Source organism: Pleurodeles waltl, chromosome 11 (genome assembly GCF_031143425.1).
Source record: "Pleurodeles waltl isolate 20211129_DDA chromosome 11, aPleWal1.hap1.20221129, whole genome shotgun sequence".
NCBI classification, from domain to species: Eukaryota; Metazoa; Chordata; class Amphibia; order Caudata; family Salamandridae; genus Pleurodeles; species Pleurodeles waltl.
This window is the reverse complement of record NC_090450.1, coordinates 802,187,122-802,204,124: the sequence shown is the minus strand read 5'-3', so window position 1 is coordinate 802,204,124 and position 17,003 is coordinate 802,187,122.

Genomic DNA, 17,003 nt, shown 5'->3' with positions numbered 1-17,003 from the left:
CTGTATTTGAAGTATTTCAATTGGTTTCCAAGTGCTTAATGCCCTTCCACTAGTAATCAAAAGGGTATCCCAGGTTCCTCAGTTCCTTCCTCCCTTTAGGTGAAGGTCAGAGTAAAATCTTTTTCCCTGCTTTCTTAAACAACCACAAAGTCTAAAAATTCATCAGCTCGGGATAGCGTCCTTGTGCTTTACAAAGTTTTTCTTGTTTTGTTGCTTTTGTATTTCCCCCCCCCCCTTACCGGCGTGCAGCGCTTCGGCGTGTCCCCAATGCTGACTCAGATCTGGCCGCGTCACTCCGGCTGCAGCCGTAGACGACCAGGACGCCCCCCGCGTTCTCCACCGCGGGAGGGAAGTCCTCGTTGAGGTCGCACAGCAGCGACTGTGGCTATGCGCTGGATTCTTGGGGGGCAGTCCTCGGTTGTGGTGGCTACCGCGATGCGAGGAGCGGCGGCGGTTGCAACGACAGCGGCCGCGGAAGCAGTTATGCGCCGGTGCCCTGGGGAGAGTTCTTGTTGTAGTGGCTGCCGTGATGAGGAGGGCGGCAGCCACTATGTGCGGTGCAGCCACAGCGGCAGTGGTAACGGTTACGGCTCTACGCCATTGTCCTGAAGGTGGTTTCTCGTTACTCTGGCCGCGGCGGCAAGGGAAGCGGCAGCGGGCGAGTGCGGCGCTTAGTTCCGGTGGGCGTGGTTTGCAGGCCTCTCCATTACGCCGACACCATGTTGCCCTGGACCTCTTCTAATTCCTATTCAAAAACCTTTCCAACCGGTTTCAGCTGTCACTTTGGCTTGCTGGGTTCGGTTGGTAATGTCTGAATCAGGCATTGACATGTCCTTATATGGTGCTCATTCAACCAGGGGTGCTATGGCATAGAAGGCTTTTCTTTTGGGTTCTAGACTTGAAGATATTCTGAGAGCCGCAGATTGGTCTAGTAATTCCATGTTTAAAATGTTTATGTTAAGCCAGTATTACATGTTTTCTAATTTGGTGGTGGATCAGCTTTGAACCAGCATAATAGGAGCCTCAAGTCCTGACATAGAATACAACATTTTCTAGCTTTGCGTTAAGAATTTTAGATTCCATTAAGGACACGGAGGCAAGGATTATCCCATCCAGTAAATAAAATGAATTGCATACTTTATATTGTTATGATGGTATTTTTACCCACTCTTGAACTTACTGTTTGTAGTGTATTTGAATCTCATAATTGTTTTTTTCTTTCAGAATCTGATTCCAAACAGGGGTAAAGTTTGGTGGATCTTCCGTATTCGTTTTGGCAACAATGGACCTTCAGTCTGTAATTTTCAAGCAATCCAGGAGAGTTTTTCCGGATATGGTCGCTGAATGGTATTGCACTTTAACAAACAAAGAGGAAGTCAGACGGTGCCTCTCCAGTTTCTAGACTGTGTTGGACTACCTTTGGTGGTTATGAAGGGGCGTGGTTCATTAGTGGGCTTTCTGTGTTTACTGTTTTTTTATTGGCTACTGTTTTTTGAGTAGTAAAGACTGAGAAGCATAATCCTCGCCTCCATGTCCTTAATAGAATCTAAAATCCTTAATGGAAAGCTAGAAAGTTTTGTACTCTTCATATTTATGCAGTAGACTCACAATTTTTCTATCTATATCTTATTCTAGCTTTGTGTTTCTTAAAATTGTCACTATTCCAATCCAATGTCGAAATTAAATGGAAGTATGTATGGCCTGCGTAATTGTCTAATTATAGTCCAGGGAGTTTCGTTTTGGTAATTGGGGTTCCAAAAAAAATGCCTTTCAGTGTATTGGATTTACAATTTTAGGTTTTCGGCTTGATATTATTCTCGTGGTTCCCAACCTGTGGTCCGGGGACTCCTGGGGGTCTGCAAAGCCTCCTCAGTAGGTCCGCAACTGCTTAGAAAATTAAATATTATTAACAGATTCGGTCCCCAGCTTTTAGTAATGGCTGAGTGGGGATGAGAGGGGTCACCATATATAAAAAATAATTCAGTGGGGGTCCCCAGGTTCCAGTAGTGATAAAGTGGGGGTCCACAGAAGTCAAAACGTTAGGAACCGCTTAAGAGCGTACATGTCAACAGGCGGCATCATGCATTTTTTAAGGAAAAATTGGTTTATTTTAGCTGTCTCCAGCCTAACATTGCATCAGTGTCAATGTATGGCAATGGGTAATATACAATACCCCGATTTTGTTTTCCAAACCTCCGATTCTATGGCAGGACCGGAGGCGAGGATTATGCAGATCTTTCTTCACTCTTTATTATACAGCAGGTTCAAAGTTCAACAAAAACAAAAACTGAACCCCAAATCCCATGAGCGTTGCCATGACGACCATAGAACACCGGCTCCATTAACATATTGATATAAAATGTCCACTGCACGTCATATCCCCCTCTTTCTTCACTGCTCAGAGGACAGATAAGTGCCTTTTCTGCTCTCTGCACGCCTATGTTTGAAGTGTGATTTTGACTGTAATAGTGTGTTTTTTCCGATCGCGCTTTCCAGCGGCAGTATCCTATTAGCAACCTGGTTGCTAGGACGTGTTACCGCGGTGCGGGAGGCTCCCTTTGAAGCTTGAGCGCTTGAGTGCGGTGGCGCGTCTTTTTCTCCACGCGTTTCGTTGCGCATGAGTCGCTTTGCGGTCGGCACTTTGGGATTTCAGCATGCTAGGGGTTTAAGGGCCCAGGCTCTTCTTTTTAACCCCTCCAACCCCCCCCAATAAACACCGCTTTGCGGTCTGGCTACACACCAGAGCGGGAAGACGCTCCTGTTATTATTTTTCTCACGTGATAAGTGGGTCCTATATACATATATATATATTTTAAGGTCTTGGACCTAGTGGGCCTATTGGACAGACTTGGGGGGGGGGCTACCCTAGTATTTTTGGGTGTGATCTGTCCTTATCCTCGGGGTCCCAGTATGCAGCCCGCACCAGAGCTTGACTCTTTCCCTATCATGTCCCCTGGTGAGGGCCCTTCTCATCGCGTCCTACCCCCAGGGGTGGACATGTTGCTGTTGCAAGCAATTGCGCAGGCTCTCGCTCCCATCAAGGAGAGCGTGGCGCAGCTTGTGGAGCAAGTTTCCAGAGGGCCGGGCATGTCTGGGGCTTCGGGGGTTGCACCTGGTGCTTCTCCCAAGGTATCACGCAAGCACGGGGACAGCTTGGGGATCTTGACTCCCTTTTTGAGCTACCGTTCAAGAGTGCGCAAGCGCAAACTACTCTACCCTGCCGGGAGGGGTCTCTACCCGGAGCAAACAGTGGGAATCTCCACCATAGATTGGACCTCCTTGTGGGGTCACAACCAGGCTTAGCATGGGATTCCGAGGGAGACTCTTCCTCCGTTGAGGAAGTGGAATCTGGCCGTCCCTGGCGTCCGGGCGCCTCATTACCAGATCCTCAGGATCCAGGCGATTCGGATTCTGATATGTTTGAGCCAGAAGGAATGTATCACCCTCGCTCCTCAGAATGGCGCCCGGATGGAAAGGTGGCGGACTACGTGGCGAGCAAGATCCGCCAGCCTTTAGATAAAGAGGTTCAGGCCAGGTTGAAGGCCGAGTGTCCACGTCCTACCCTGCCTGACAAGGTGGCAGCCACCCCGGAGCTTGATCCCAAGATGTCCACCTTTTTTGCTAAATATATGAGGGATCCTAAGAAGGGGACAGACCGGTCCGGGCGGGCGTGCCAGGACAAGCTCCTAGATGTGGTAGGGCCTCTGACCCAAATCATCCAGTTGGTGGAACGCGCCAAACAGTCAAGTACACCACTTCAAACCGAGGTTGTGGCAGGATGGGCACAGAGGGCTATTTGTCTTCTTGGCAACGCCAATTGTGCCATCTCTGCGGGGAGGCGCCGCTCCTTGTTGATTAAGATAGACCCTAAGCTAGGGGAACTCTCGTCCTCGGAGGTAAGGGTGGTGGCTCAAGGCCAGTTGTTTGGAGATCCATTCGTAAAGGAGCTCGGAAAATTTGTGGCCACTTTTTCGGCCCTCGATAAGGCTTAGTCCTCCATAAAAAAAGATTTTTCCGGGCAAGGTTTTTGTCGGAGCCGGGCGAGGCAAGGGTCGCTCTTCCGGCCGCCAGCCCCAACAAGGCCCTGCGCCCTACAGGTAGTCGGGTTGGCGAGACCGCCGCCAAGGAAAACTTTTCCCCAATAGGGGAAAAGGGACAGGCAGAGCGAGCAGGATCGCCAGAGGAGCTTCCAACGCCCCAGGAGGCACTTCGGGTAAGGAGTACCCCTTTTTCCCTCTAGAATTGGGAGGGAGTTTGCGCCTGTTCAAACGGAACTGGGAACTCATAACCTCTGATGCGTGGGTGCTACAGACGCTATCAGGTTTTCACATAGAGTTTTGGGGAACTCCGGTACAGCAGGATCTTCCCAGACCTTTAAGGTTTTCAGCTTCAGAAGCCAATCTTATAGACACAGAGGTTCAGGAACTTCTGAGCAAAGGGTCCTCCCCCTACCTAGTCATAGAGTCGGATGCCAGCCTGCATGGTTGGGGAGCCCGCTGCGGGGATGTGTTCTTCGGGGGACTTTGGACCCCTCAGGAACTCGATATGCATATCAATTGCCTAGAGCTGTTAGCAGGCTCATTTGCAATCAAATCCTTGACCCGGGACCGGGTCTCCTGCGTGGTTCTCCTTCGGATGGACAATGTATCAGCAGTCCAATATATCAATCGGCTGGGGGGCACTCGGTCGAGGGCCCTAGCGGATCTGGCAAAGGATTTTTGGCACTTTTGTCTGGCACACAAGATCTCGGTCACGGCAGAGTATCTGCCTAGCTCCCAAAACGATCTTGCGGATTGGAACTCCAGATTCCTTCGGGACTCCAGTGATTGGAAGCTGGATCCGGCGGTTTTCAGGGCGATCATGGCTCGGTGGGGTCCTTGCACGGTGGACCTCTTTGCATCCAGGTGGAACACTCAACTTTCCCGGTACTTCAGCTGGCGTCCAGATCCGGGGACGGAGGCAGTGGACGCGTTCCTTCAGGACTTGAGCCAGATTCGGGGTTATGCCTTTCCCCCTTTCCTGCTGATTTCCAGGGTGTCAGTCCAAGTCCGTCGCCAGGAAGCGACCGTGATTTTAGTGATGCCCCTATGGCGCTCTCAGGCTTGGTTCCCCATTCTTCCTGAACTCTCGTGCAACTTTCCTCTTCGGCTTCCAACATCCTCTTCGATCCTTCAAGATCCGCTGGGCCAGTTCCATCCTCTGGTTCTCCAGGGCCATCTGCATCTGGTGGCCTGGAAGATTTCAGAACTCGCTGGTTTGATCTCAGACTTTCGCAGGAAGCTCACGGTTACATCGCCCAGGCCTGGGCTCCGGGGACTGGCAAACGATACAGATCGGCTTGGCCTCGATGGGCTCGCTGGTGTATGGACTGGCATACAGATCCCATGGGGGCCCACGTTACTGACACCCTAAATTTCCTAGATGAACTGGCTGCAGCTGGCATGTCTTATTGCACAGTGAATTCTTTCCGCTCGGCTATTTTGCCGGGTCACCCCCTTCTGGACAATCAGCCGGTGGGAGATCATCCCTGGGTGTGTAAACTTCTTAAAGGCATTAGGCTTTCCTGTCCACCGGAACCTAGGTATTCGGAATTATGGGATGTCAATCTGGTTTTACGCCTATTTTCATCATGGCAGGATAATCATCTTCTGTCTCGGAAGGAATTGTCAGCTAAACTAGTGATGTTGCTCTGCCTAATTTCTTGCAAAAGAGTTTCAGATGTCAGGGCTCTGGATGTGTCAGGTAGAGTGTTCTCTCCAGAGGGCGTAACCTTTACACTGGCCTGTAGGACCAAATGCAATACCAGGTCGGTATCTTATCCAGTGTTCCCTTTTGCTCCTAAACTGTTGCTTGAAGGCGTATGAGGAGATGACTGTGGGTTTTCGTCTGATGGACGAAGACCAATTGTTGATTGCGATTAAGAAGCCTTTTAAAGCGGTCTCTTCCCCTACCATTGCGCGATGGGTCCGATGGATTCTAGCAGAAGCAGGTATTGACATACATGTTTTTGGCGCCCATTCGACAAGGGGGGCCATGGCCTCCAAAGCGGTCCACGTTGGCGGTAGGTTGGAGGACATCATGAATGCGGCGGATTGGTCCTCGGAGTCGATTTTTAAAAGATTTTACTTCAAACCGATCCATGGGGCGGCTTCCTTGGTGGTGAGTAAGCTTTGAACTTGCATAATCCTCGCCTCTGGTCCTGCCATAGAATGCAAACTTTCCTAGCTAACGTGAAGGAAAGTTTCAATTCTATTAAGGACACGGAGGCAAGGATTATCCCTCCCGAAACTTATTCCGGAAGCTATGGTTTGGATTCGGTACGATGGTGGTATTCTGATTATCTTTATATGCATGCTCATGTACTGATTATTATTCATAGTACTGGTATATCCATGCTCTAATCTATTGTATTGCACTTGTAGTGATTGGTGATCTGACAAAGTTCCATTGTTGTTTCTCTTAACTGCAGTTTTGCTTACAGTGATTAAGGACAGTTTTGCCTGTTTATTGTTTCGTGGCTTCATGACTTACATTGGTATGTTTCTTATAGGAACGGGTGCAGCGGCCACGTGAAAAGTTGGAGGTCCCTTCGCAGTGAAGTTGAGGGGGATATGACGTGCAGTGGACATTTTATATCAATATGTTAATGGAGCCGGTGTTCTACAGTCGTCATGGCAACGCTCATGGGATTTGTGGTTCAGTTTTTGTTTTTGTTGAACCTGCTGTATAGTAAAGAGTGAAGAAAGATCTGCATAATCCTCACCTCTGTGTCCTTAATAGAATAAAAAAAAATCTAGTTTACACGTCAAGAATTTTCAATTCTATTAAGGACACGGAGGCGAGGATTATGCTATCTCTCTCTTTACTGACCCAAACAGCAGCTAATCAAAATACAGTATACGAAAAAACTACACATCCCATGATGCTTAACATTTAGTCACATGGTCCAATCACCAACATCAACCTTAGTCCATAAATGTCTTGACCCACGATGTCACTTCCTCTTTCTTTGGTTAACTCAGATAATGTTAAAATTGAAATCAAAACTTCTTACATAGGCTTGAAACCAGGAGTCAGGAACAGCTACTCCAACCGAACGTCACAAGAACTCAACAAGAGCCCAACCTTGTAGGGAAAAACTCCCAGGAAGAAATCGAGTAAAGGAATCCTCATCAAGAAGCAGAGGAGATTCAGGAAGTCTTCTGATCAGAACCTATAAATAACATACAACAGGTAGGTAATATCCAAATAATTGAACAAATTTAAATAAAACTGATAACCATTCAGTATAATCAAAACGGGTGGGTAATACATAGTAATCAAATACAATCAAATTAACAGATACTCTTGAGCCAACTAAACAACTCTTCCTATGGGTGGGATAATCCTCGCCTCCGTGTCCTTAATAGAATTGAAAATTCTTGACGCGTAAGCTAGAATTTTTTTTATTCTGTGTCAGGACCGGAGGCTCCGATTATGCTAGTTCAAAGCTGCTCCATTACCACAGTAGCTACATCCAACACAGGCTTGTGATAAAACTTACGAAAAGTACTTTCTGAAGACTAATCAGCAGCCTTCATAATGTCTTCTAGACGAGATCCTAAAGAATATGATTTGGAGGCCATAGCCCCTCTAACAGAATGAGCCCCAAAATGTTTGGTATCTATGCCTGCTTCATTCATTAACCATCTCATCCATCTAGATATAGTAGCTGACGTAACAGGTTTGAAAGGTTTTTGCAAGGAAATCAACAATTGACCATTAATATCTTGTATTAATTCTTCTGTAACCGCTTCATACTCCTTTAAACATTGAACCACACATAACTTTGAATTGTCTGGATACATTGGTCATGATACTGACCTGCAATTCGTTTTTGTCCTTCTGGTCACCGTAAAGGTAACCCCTTCGGGAGAATACACTCTACCAGCTAAGTCTAGACCTTTAACATCTGACACCCTCTTACAAGAAATCAGACATAATAACATGGTCAGCTTAGCTGAAATCTGTTTGCGAGACAAGTATCTATTGGCAGGCCAAGAATCTAAGAATTTTAAAATAATGTTAACATCCCATAACACAGAATACTTTGCTTGAGGAGGTTTGGATAAACGGATACCCCTCAACAGTTTACAGATCAAAGGATGTTCTCCAACAGGTTTACCCTCAATCAGAATATGGCCAGCCAAAATGGCTGATCTGATATTATTGATCTTCCGATAAGCCAAACCTGCACCTGTTAATTCTGCCAGGAAATTAACAATCAATTCTTCAGTATGGCCCTGGGACTCTAATAATGAGAAACGATTAGAGCAAGGAACCTCATATACAGTCACGCTTCCTAATAAAGGGCCAGATGTATCAAAGGATTTTACCCATTCTGTGCCTATGGGAAAAAGCTTTCGTACATACAGGGAGTGCAGAATTATTAGGCAAGTTGTATTTTTGAGGATTAATTTTATTATTGAACAACAACCATGTTCTCAATGAACCCAAAAAACTAATTAATATCAAAGCTGAATATTTTTGGAAGTAGTTTTTAGTTTGTTTTTAGTTTTAGCTATTTTAGGGGGATATCTGTGTGTGCAGGTGACTATTACTGTGCATAATTATTAGGCAACTTAACAAAAACCAAATATATACCCATTTCAATTATTTATTATTACCAGTGAAACCAATATAACATCTCAACATTCACAAATATACATGTCTGACATTCAAAAACAAAACAAAAACAAATCAGTGACCAATATAGCCACCTTTCTTTGCAAGGACACTCAAAAGCCTGCCATCCATGGATTCTGTCAGTGTTTTGATCTGTTCACCATCAACATTGCGTGCAGCAGCAACCACAGCCTCACAGACACTGTTCAGAGAGGTGTACTGTTTTCCCTCCTTGTAAATCTCACATTTGATGATGGACCACAGGTTCTCAATGGGGTTCAGATCAGGTGAACAAGGAGGCCATGTCATTAGATTTCCTTCTTTTATACCCTTTCTTGCCAGCCACGCTGTGGAGTACTTGGACGCGTGTGATGGAGCATTGTCCTGCATGAAAATCATGTTTTTCTTGAAGGATGCAGACTTCTTCCTGTACCACTGCTTGAAGAAGGTGTCTACCAGGAACTGGCAGTAGGACTGGGAGTTGAGCTTGACTCCATCCTCAACCCGAAAAGGCCCCACAAGCTCATCTTTGATGATACCAGCCCAAACCAGTACTCCACCTCCACCTTGCTGGCGTCTGAGTCGGACTGGAGCTCTCTGCCCTTTACCAATCCAGCCACGGGCCCATCCATCTGGCCCATCAAGACTCACTCTCATTTCATCAGTCCATAAAACCTTAGAAAATCAGTCTTGAGATATTTCTTGGCCCAGTCTTGACGTTTCAGCTTGTGTGTCTTGTTCAGTGGTGGTCGTCTTTCAGCCTTTCTTACCTTGGCCATGTCTCAGAGTATTGCACACCTTGTGCTTTTGGGCACTCCAGTGATGTTGCAGCTCTGAAATATGGCCAAACTGGTGGCAAGTGGCATCGTGGCAGCTGCACGCTTGACTTTTCTCAGTTCATGGGCAGTTATTTTGCGCCTTGGTTTTTCCACACGCTTCTTGCGACCCTGTTGACTATTTTGAATGAAACGCTTGATTGTTCGATGATCACGCTTCAGAAGCTTTGCAATTTTAAGAGTGCTGCATCCCTCTGCAAGATATCTCACTATTTTTGACTTTTCTGAGCCTGTCAAGTCCTTCTTTTGACCCATTTTGCCAAAGGAAAGAAAGTTGCCTAATAATTATGCACACCTGATATAGGGTGGTGATGTCATTAGACCACACCCCTTCTCATTACAGAGATGCACATCACCTAATATGCTTAATTGGTAGTAGGCTTTCGAGCCTATACAGCTTGGAGTAAGACAACATGCATAAAGAGGATGATGTGGTCAAAATACTCATTTGCCTAATAATTCTGCACTCCCTGTATGGCCCAAAGTTTCCTTCGAGCTTTCCTGGTCTCTGCATGATTCCTCATTGCTTGTGTTTGATCCTTCAATGGACCCAATGGATTATATCTCTCTGTAGAACCATGGGCATTAATAATCGGCTCTTTGCTCTTAGGATTTGCAGAACAAACACCAATGGTATCGTGGTATGTGCGCTGGCTAGATTTTTAGATGCAATTTGGCACGTAAGAGCAAAGTGCTTAGAGGTTCCCCATGAATAAGTGTATGACCGTGGGTGAAAATGGATACGCTATCTCTATAAGGAATAATTGATATTAATGTTTTAATATTGCTATATTGCTCTTATCTTTCGTTGCTTTTTTAGCCTATTGGGTGAAGATTTTTTGGCATTGTTTTTACATTGATGGATTCTTATTCTGATCATGTCTTACTAAATTTTGTATTTTATTGCTCTTTTGAATATGTATAGATAGACTGTTTTACATTATAGTGTATTGTATGGTTTTAACTCATTCTTTTTTATGTGTATTGTATGATGAGCTTTTATGGTATGTTTATTACCGAAATAAAGCTAATGATGACGAAGAACAATCAATTCAATATGTGCTTCCACTGGATTGACACCTCTTCCATCACACCAACTATTCCATCTACGCCATGCAGAGGAATATCTTTTATGGCTGCTACCGGCCCAAGCCTGTTTAATGTAGTCCGTAGCCAGTTGCGAAATGTATGGGGTACTCCATCTTGATCTGAAATCAACCAAGCCAACAGCGTTAGTTTCTCTGATGAAATCATTGAATGTTGAAGGCCCTCCGGATTCAATAGAAGATTCTGACGGGGAGGAATGAGAAGAGGAGGAGCACAAGCCAAATGCAGAGCTATTGAGAACCAAGGTTGAGCTCTCCAGAAAGGTGTCACTAGAACGATCTCTGCCTTCTGTCTCCGTACCTGAGACAGAACCCTGGCAATCATCAGAAACGGAGGAAAAGCATATCCCCGAAACTGAGACCAATCTTGGAGAAATGCATCTGTCTTCAGTACATAAGGATCTGGGCGCCAACTGTAGAATTTTGGGATCTGGAAGTTGAGCCAAGAAGCAAACAGATCCACTTCGCAACTGCCCTACTCCTTGATTATCTGAGAGAAAATCACTGGATCTAGTTTCCAGTCACTGGGATCTGTCAGGTATCTGGAATTCCAATCTGCTATTATGTTCTGGTCTCCCGGAGATATTCTGCTATGACCAGCAGATGCTGAGTTAGACAAAAATGCCAAAAATCCTTGCCAATTTCTGCCAAAATTCTGGATTTCGTCCCCCCCAGCTTGTTGACATATTTCACTGCTGAGACATTGTCCATCCGTAATAGAATGCAACAATCTGTCTTCTGCAAGGAAAGACTCTTTATGGCAAAAGAGCCCGCTAGAAGTTCCAGGCAATTGATGTGCAGGGTTTGTTCCTTTTCTGACCATCGACCTCCTGTCACTAGAGAGTTGCAACAGGCCCCCCACCCCCAGTGACTGGCATCAGACTTGATCACCACCTCTGGGTGAGAACCGAAACCGCTCTGCCGTTCCAAGCTTCCATGTGATGGAGCCACCAATGAATCTCCGATTTCACCTCGACAGTCAATGGAATCTGTTCCGAGTAACACAGACCCTGTTGAAGATGTCTGATTTTGAGTCTCTGCAGAGCACGGTAATGTAAAGGGGCTGGGAAGATTGCCTGAATAGACAAGGCTAGAAGTCCCACTACCCTGGCTATGTTCCTTAAAGATACAGGGGGTTATTACAACTTTGAAGGAGGTGTTAATCCGTCTCAAAAGTGACGGTAAAGTGACGGATATACCACCAGCCGTATTACGAGTTCCATAGGATATAATGGACTCGTAATACGGCTGGTGGTATATCCGTCACTTTACCGTCACTTTTGGGACGGATTAACACCTCCTCCAAAGTTGTAATAACCCCCACAGTCTGACTGGCCACAACAGATCTCAATTCCCTCTTGATGTTGCACATTTTTTGAGACGGAAGAATTAGTTGACATAGGACTGAGTCTATCTGGAAACCCAGGAAGTCTATCATCTGAGTCGGTTTCAATAATGACTTCCGCACATTGATAAGGAAACCTAAATCTTGCAGAAGATGGATGGTCCAGTTCAAATGAATTAGAAGGGATTGGGGAGACTGAGCCATCAGTAAAATATCGTCCAGGTATATGATCAGACGGACTCCCTTGGATCTTAACCATTCCATCACAGGTCTCAGTAGCTTCGTGAAGCACCAAGGGGCCAATGAAAGAGCAAACAGAAGAGCAAGAAACTCCAGACAATGACCTTGCCACAGGAATTGAAGAAATCTCCTGTGAGGAGGGAAAATTGGGATCGACAGATATGCATATTTTAGGTCCAGGTGGACCATCCAGTCTCCTTCTAATAGAATATCTCTCAACATGTGAATTCCCTCCATCTTGAAGTGTCTGTACAAAATCCAATGATTGAAGTCCTTTAAATTCAAGACTAGGCGATGACCTCCCCCTTTTTTGTCTACTACAAATATGGGGCTGAGGAAACCGGAAGGGTGAGGGGTGGAAAACTGTACGGCACCTTTGTCCAGTAAGGCCTGAACCTCTTTGTCTATAAAATCTTGATTTGCTAGGGAAAAACACATCTGGAGAGGAGGGTTTTGTTGCTTCGGCGTACTGATAAATTCTAGGTGAAAACCCAAAACAGTTTGGAGAACCCAAGGATCTCCAGTGATCTTCCTTCAATTTTTCAAAAACAATCCCACTCTGCCCCCAAGAGTCACTTGTGAGAAAGGAACAATGCTCACATGAGTAACTTGTGTCTTGTATTGCTTCTTGTTGTCCCCTGTGGGAACCTCTGCGGAAATGAGGACGACCTCCTCTGGGGCGTGTAGGGTAGAAGGTGGAGTCTTGCTCACCATACCAACATCCTCTGCCTCTGGGGTGATAGTTCTGAGGACCACTGAACGTTCCTCATCCGGGCATGCGTCCTCTGTAACGACCGGCCCTGACAAAAAGGCCCCGTCTACATCAGCTTTGTCCAGGGAGGAAAAAGTGGAACAGAACTTGGCCATCTCTTTAATAAAGGAAGACCCAAAAAAGAAGACCATTGGCAGAAGGTAGCTAAATCAGACAGTTTAGGGCCAATGTGCATCAGTATAGATTTCCTGCGCTCTGATGATATAGCACAGTTAGTGTTACCAAGTTGACAAATGGCTCTCTGGGCCCAGCCAATAAGAACATCTGTGTCTACAGGAGAGTCTGACTCTTTCGCCAGAAAGGCCATCTCGAGAATTTTTGTCAAAGGGCCTGTCAAGTCTAGAAGTTTGTCTTGACAATTACGCCATGATCTATCCAAACCCTTTTTAGGATCTTTTGCAAACTTTCTCATGAACGTTACCATAGCGGGATCAATCTCTGGGGTATCAGAGACCTTACCTTCTAGATCTGGTCTGGGGCATTCCGCCCGAAGGCGAGACCTTACCTCCTTGTCAAAGCTTTTCCTAATATTAGACTAGACATATTGGGCCACCTCAGGAGGAGGAACCCAATTGGTAGCTCTAGGATGCATGATTTCCGTAGGGTCAAAATCCAAAACTTGGCAAGGTAGAACCACCTTTTTTGCTGGGGCCCGGAGCATCTGAGTCATCCAAGTCATTGGAAGAAGAATCCTTATCCGAGGAGGAAGGGGAAAAGGAAGCATCGTTCTAGGAACTATCGTTGTGTTCCCCACTACATTTCTTGCACAGTTTATCAAAAGCGTCAGTGTGAACCTCACTAGAATCTGTGCGTGAGTCTTCTAAATTTTCTGCTTTAGATTTTAATTTTGTTCCTTCGGGTTGCGAGTGTTGGCCTTGAATCCAACCCTGGGAACGTGCGTAATCAAAAAGCTGACCTGAAAAGGGTCCTAAGGCTCCCACCAGGGCATCATTCATAGACTGTTGAACCCTAGTATCAAGGGCTTCCACTAGGTTAACCTCCAGTTGGTTACCTAACTCATCAGTGTAATATTCTGCCTCTTGGTCATTCCACTAAGCCATTATAGGAATGAACAAATAAAGTATAATATATTGTATAATATAAAGGACCTAAAATGTCCCCAAAAAGCAGGGGGAGTGCAAAAACCCCAAACAGACAATAATATAGCCCAATATAGAGTGTGGAGGGAGCTGCCTGTGAAGCACTCTAGGCTGGAGCCTCCTTTATTTTACAGCCCACGCTATTTCTTTATAGCTGGGCATCAGGGAGCATCCAAAAACACACCAAAACAGGGTTCCTGTCCAGTGCGTGATCTCTCAGAAGAACGAAAAACTGAGGATCGGCTCGTCTCCGACGCGCAAGGGCACGAGGGATAGAAATCGACGAAGGACTACGTGAAAAACACACGTAGTCCGCTCCTACTCCACCAAATAAAAACGGACAAATAAATCGGAAAAAAGGCCAAAAAACACACAGCGCGAGAAGCGCTTTAAAAAGGGAATACAAAGCACGCGAAATCACGTCGCTAATATAGCTATAATAAAACAATGCTATGAAAATACATGCAAAAGTCATATAAGAAAAGGAAAATATGTGTACTTATCTGCTGCGGAGCAGCAAAGAAAGAGGAAGTGACATTGTGGGTCAAGACATTTATGGACTAAGGTCGATGTTGGTGATTGGACCATGTGACTACATTTTAAGCATCATGGGATGTGTAGTTTTTTCGTTTACTGTATTTTGATTGGCTGCTGTTTGGGTCAGTAAAGAGAGAGATAGCATAATCGGAGCCTCCGGTCCTGACATAGAATTGAAACTTTCCTTCACGTTAGCTAGGAAATGAAAAATTTCCTAGCTATTGTGAAGGAAACTTTAAATTCTATTAAGGACACGGAGGCGAGGATTAGCCAGTCCTTTCTTCACTTTATTTACAACAGCAAGTTCAAAGTTCAAACAAGATCAGAACAAAATAAAACTTCAAATCCCATGATGCCCCAGTAACCATGACAACCCATAACCAATCCAATGTCCATAACGAGTAGTATATATATAACTGATTGGCGCAGTCCTTCCTCTTCTTCACTGAAGAAAGTTCACCGCCTACAAAATAAGGAAGAGATCAGACACCGGAATACACATACTTCAAAAGCAAGACACCTGCTAGAATACTCCAGATGATAATGAACAGACTAGTAACATTAGAAGCATCATAATAATAACAAGGTCATCACCAAATGGAAACGACAAAAGAATGCATAAAACCAATAACCTTCATAGATGAGACAAAATTACCACTGACCTGTAAGCAAAAAGGTCTCCCACAATGGAATAACTTAACTCGGGTGGGAAATACTGCCACAGTAAAAAGGGGGGGGACAATCCTCGCCTCCGTGTCCTTAATAGAATTGAAAGTTTCCTTCACGATAGCTAGGAAATTTTTCATTCTCTATCAGGACCGGAGGTGAGGATTATGCAAATTCAAAGCTTACTCACCACCAACGAAGCCGCTCCATGGAGTGGTTTAAAATAGAATTTCTTAAAAACCGACTCCGAGGACCAATCCGCTGAATTCATGATATCCTCCAATCTCCCACTGACCAAAATGGCCTTGGAAGCCATCGCACCTCTAGTGGAATGAGCCCCAAAACGCCGAATGTCAATGCCAGACTCTGACATGACCCAACGAACCCACCTAGCAATGGTAGGGGAAGACACAGCTTTAAACAGTTTCTTGACAGCAATCAAGAGTTGCCTCTCCCCCGGAGGTCTAACCTCTTCCATGACAGCCTCATAAGTCTGTAAACATTGTACCACACATAACTTAGGGTGAGAATCAAAACTGGGATACGAAACAAACCTGGTACCTGTTTTGGTCCGCCTAGAAATAGTGGAAGTAACCCCTTCCGGGGTGAAGACCCGGGCTGACACATCCAAAGCGCGCACGTCTGAAACACGCTTACAAGAAACAAGGCACAAAAGCATCGCCAACTTAGCGGAAATCTGCTTCCTGGATAGGAAACGATTCTCTGGCCAAGAGGAAAGGAATTTAAGAGCCTTGTTAACATCCCATAACCCAGAGTATCGAGGTTCAGGAGGTCGAGATAAAAGAGCCCCTTTTAAGAGCTTACTTACCCAGCGGTGTTCCCCAACCGCAAACATCAGCACATCAAAGCAACACAAACTTACATTACACTCATCATCATACCCACTCTCACCCCCAAGACTACACAAAGGATACAAATTCCACCCTATCTCCACCCCTACCCCCCCACTCTTCACAAACACCTACCACTAGCACCCCATCCCAGCAACCTTCATTCACTCGCCTCTCCTCCATTGCACAATTTAAAGCCTTACATCATGATCCACATGCTCCTCCACCACCCCTAACCCATACTCCATCCACACTAAACAAACGCAAACAAAATAAAAAACATGCCACTCATAGCAACCTCGCATCCCCTTGTTTGTTTCATAATAAAACTACCCTACAAAAAACACTACACTCCTCATGGCTCTCTCAGCCACCAAGTTCACCACCCACACACACAGACCCAACAAAATGCCTCCTTAACCTGCTGGAAGAGGAACACTATGTTGAAAAGCAAGACTATTGTGAGCCTCAAACAGTTAACACAACTAGCAACACTCCTGCTTCAAGCTCACATTATATTACTTACCCTTCTACTAAACAAAACAACACTACCACTAACACACCCTATCTAAACTGCCAGCTCATAAATGCTCGATCACTCTCAAAAAACAAGCACCACATCTACGACCTGCTCACAGACACACAACCTGACTTACTATTCATTACGGAAACCTGGTTGGGAGATGACATGGCACCAGTATTGCACAAAGCCCTTCCTCCAGGCTATCAAACCATCACACAAAACCGTATAGGCAAGAGGGGAGGCGGACTAGCTATTATATTCAAACAGGCAATAAACCTCAGTAAAACAGACAACATCTCCATACAAGGTTGTGAAGCCCTCCTTACCAGATGCCACCCTACTCCAACTTCTACCTGTAACTTT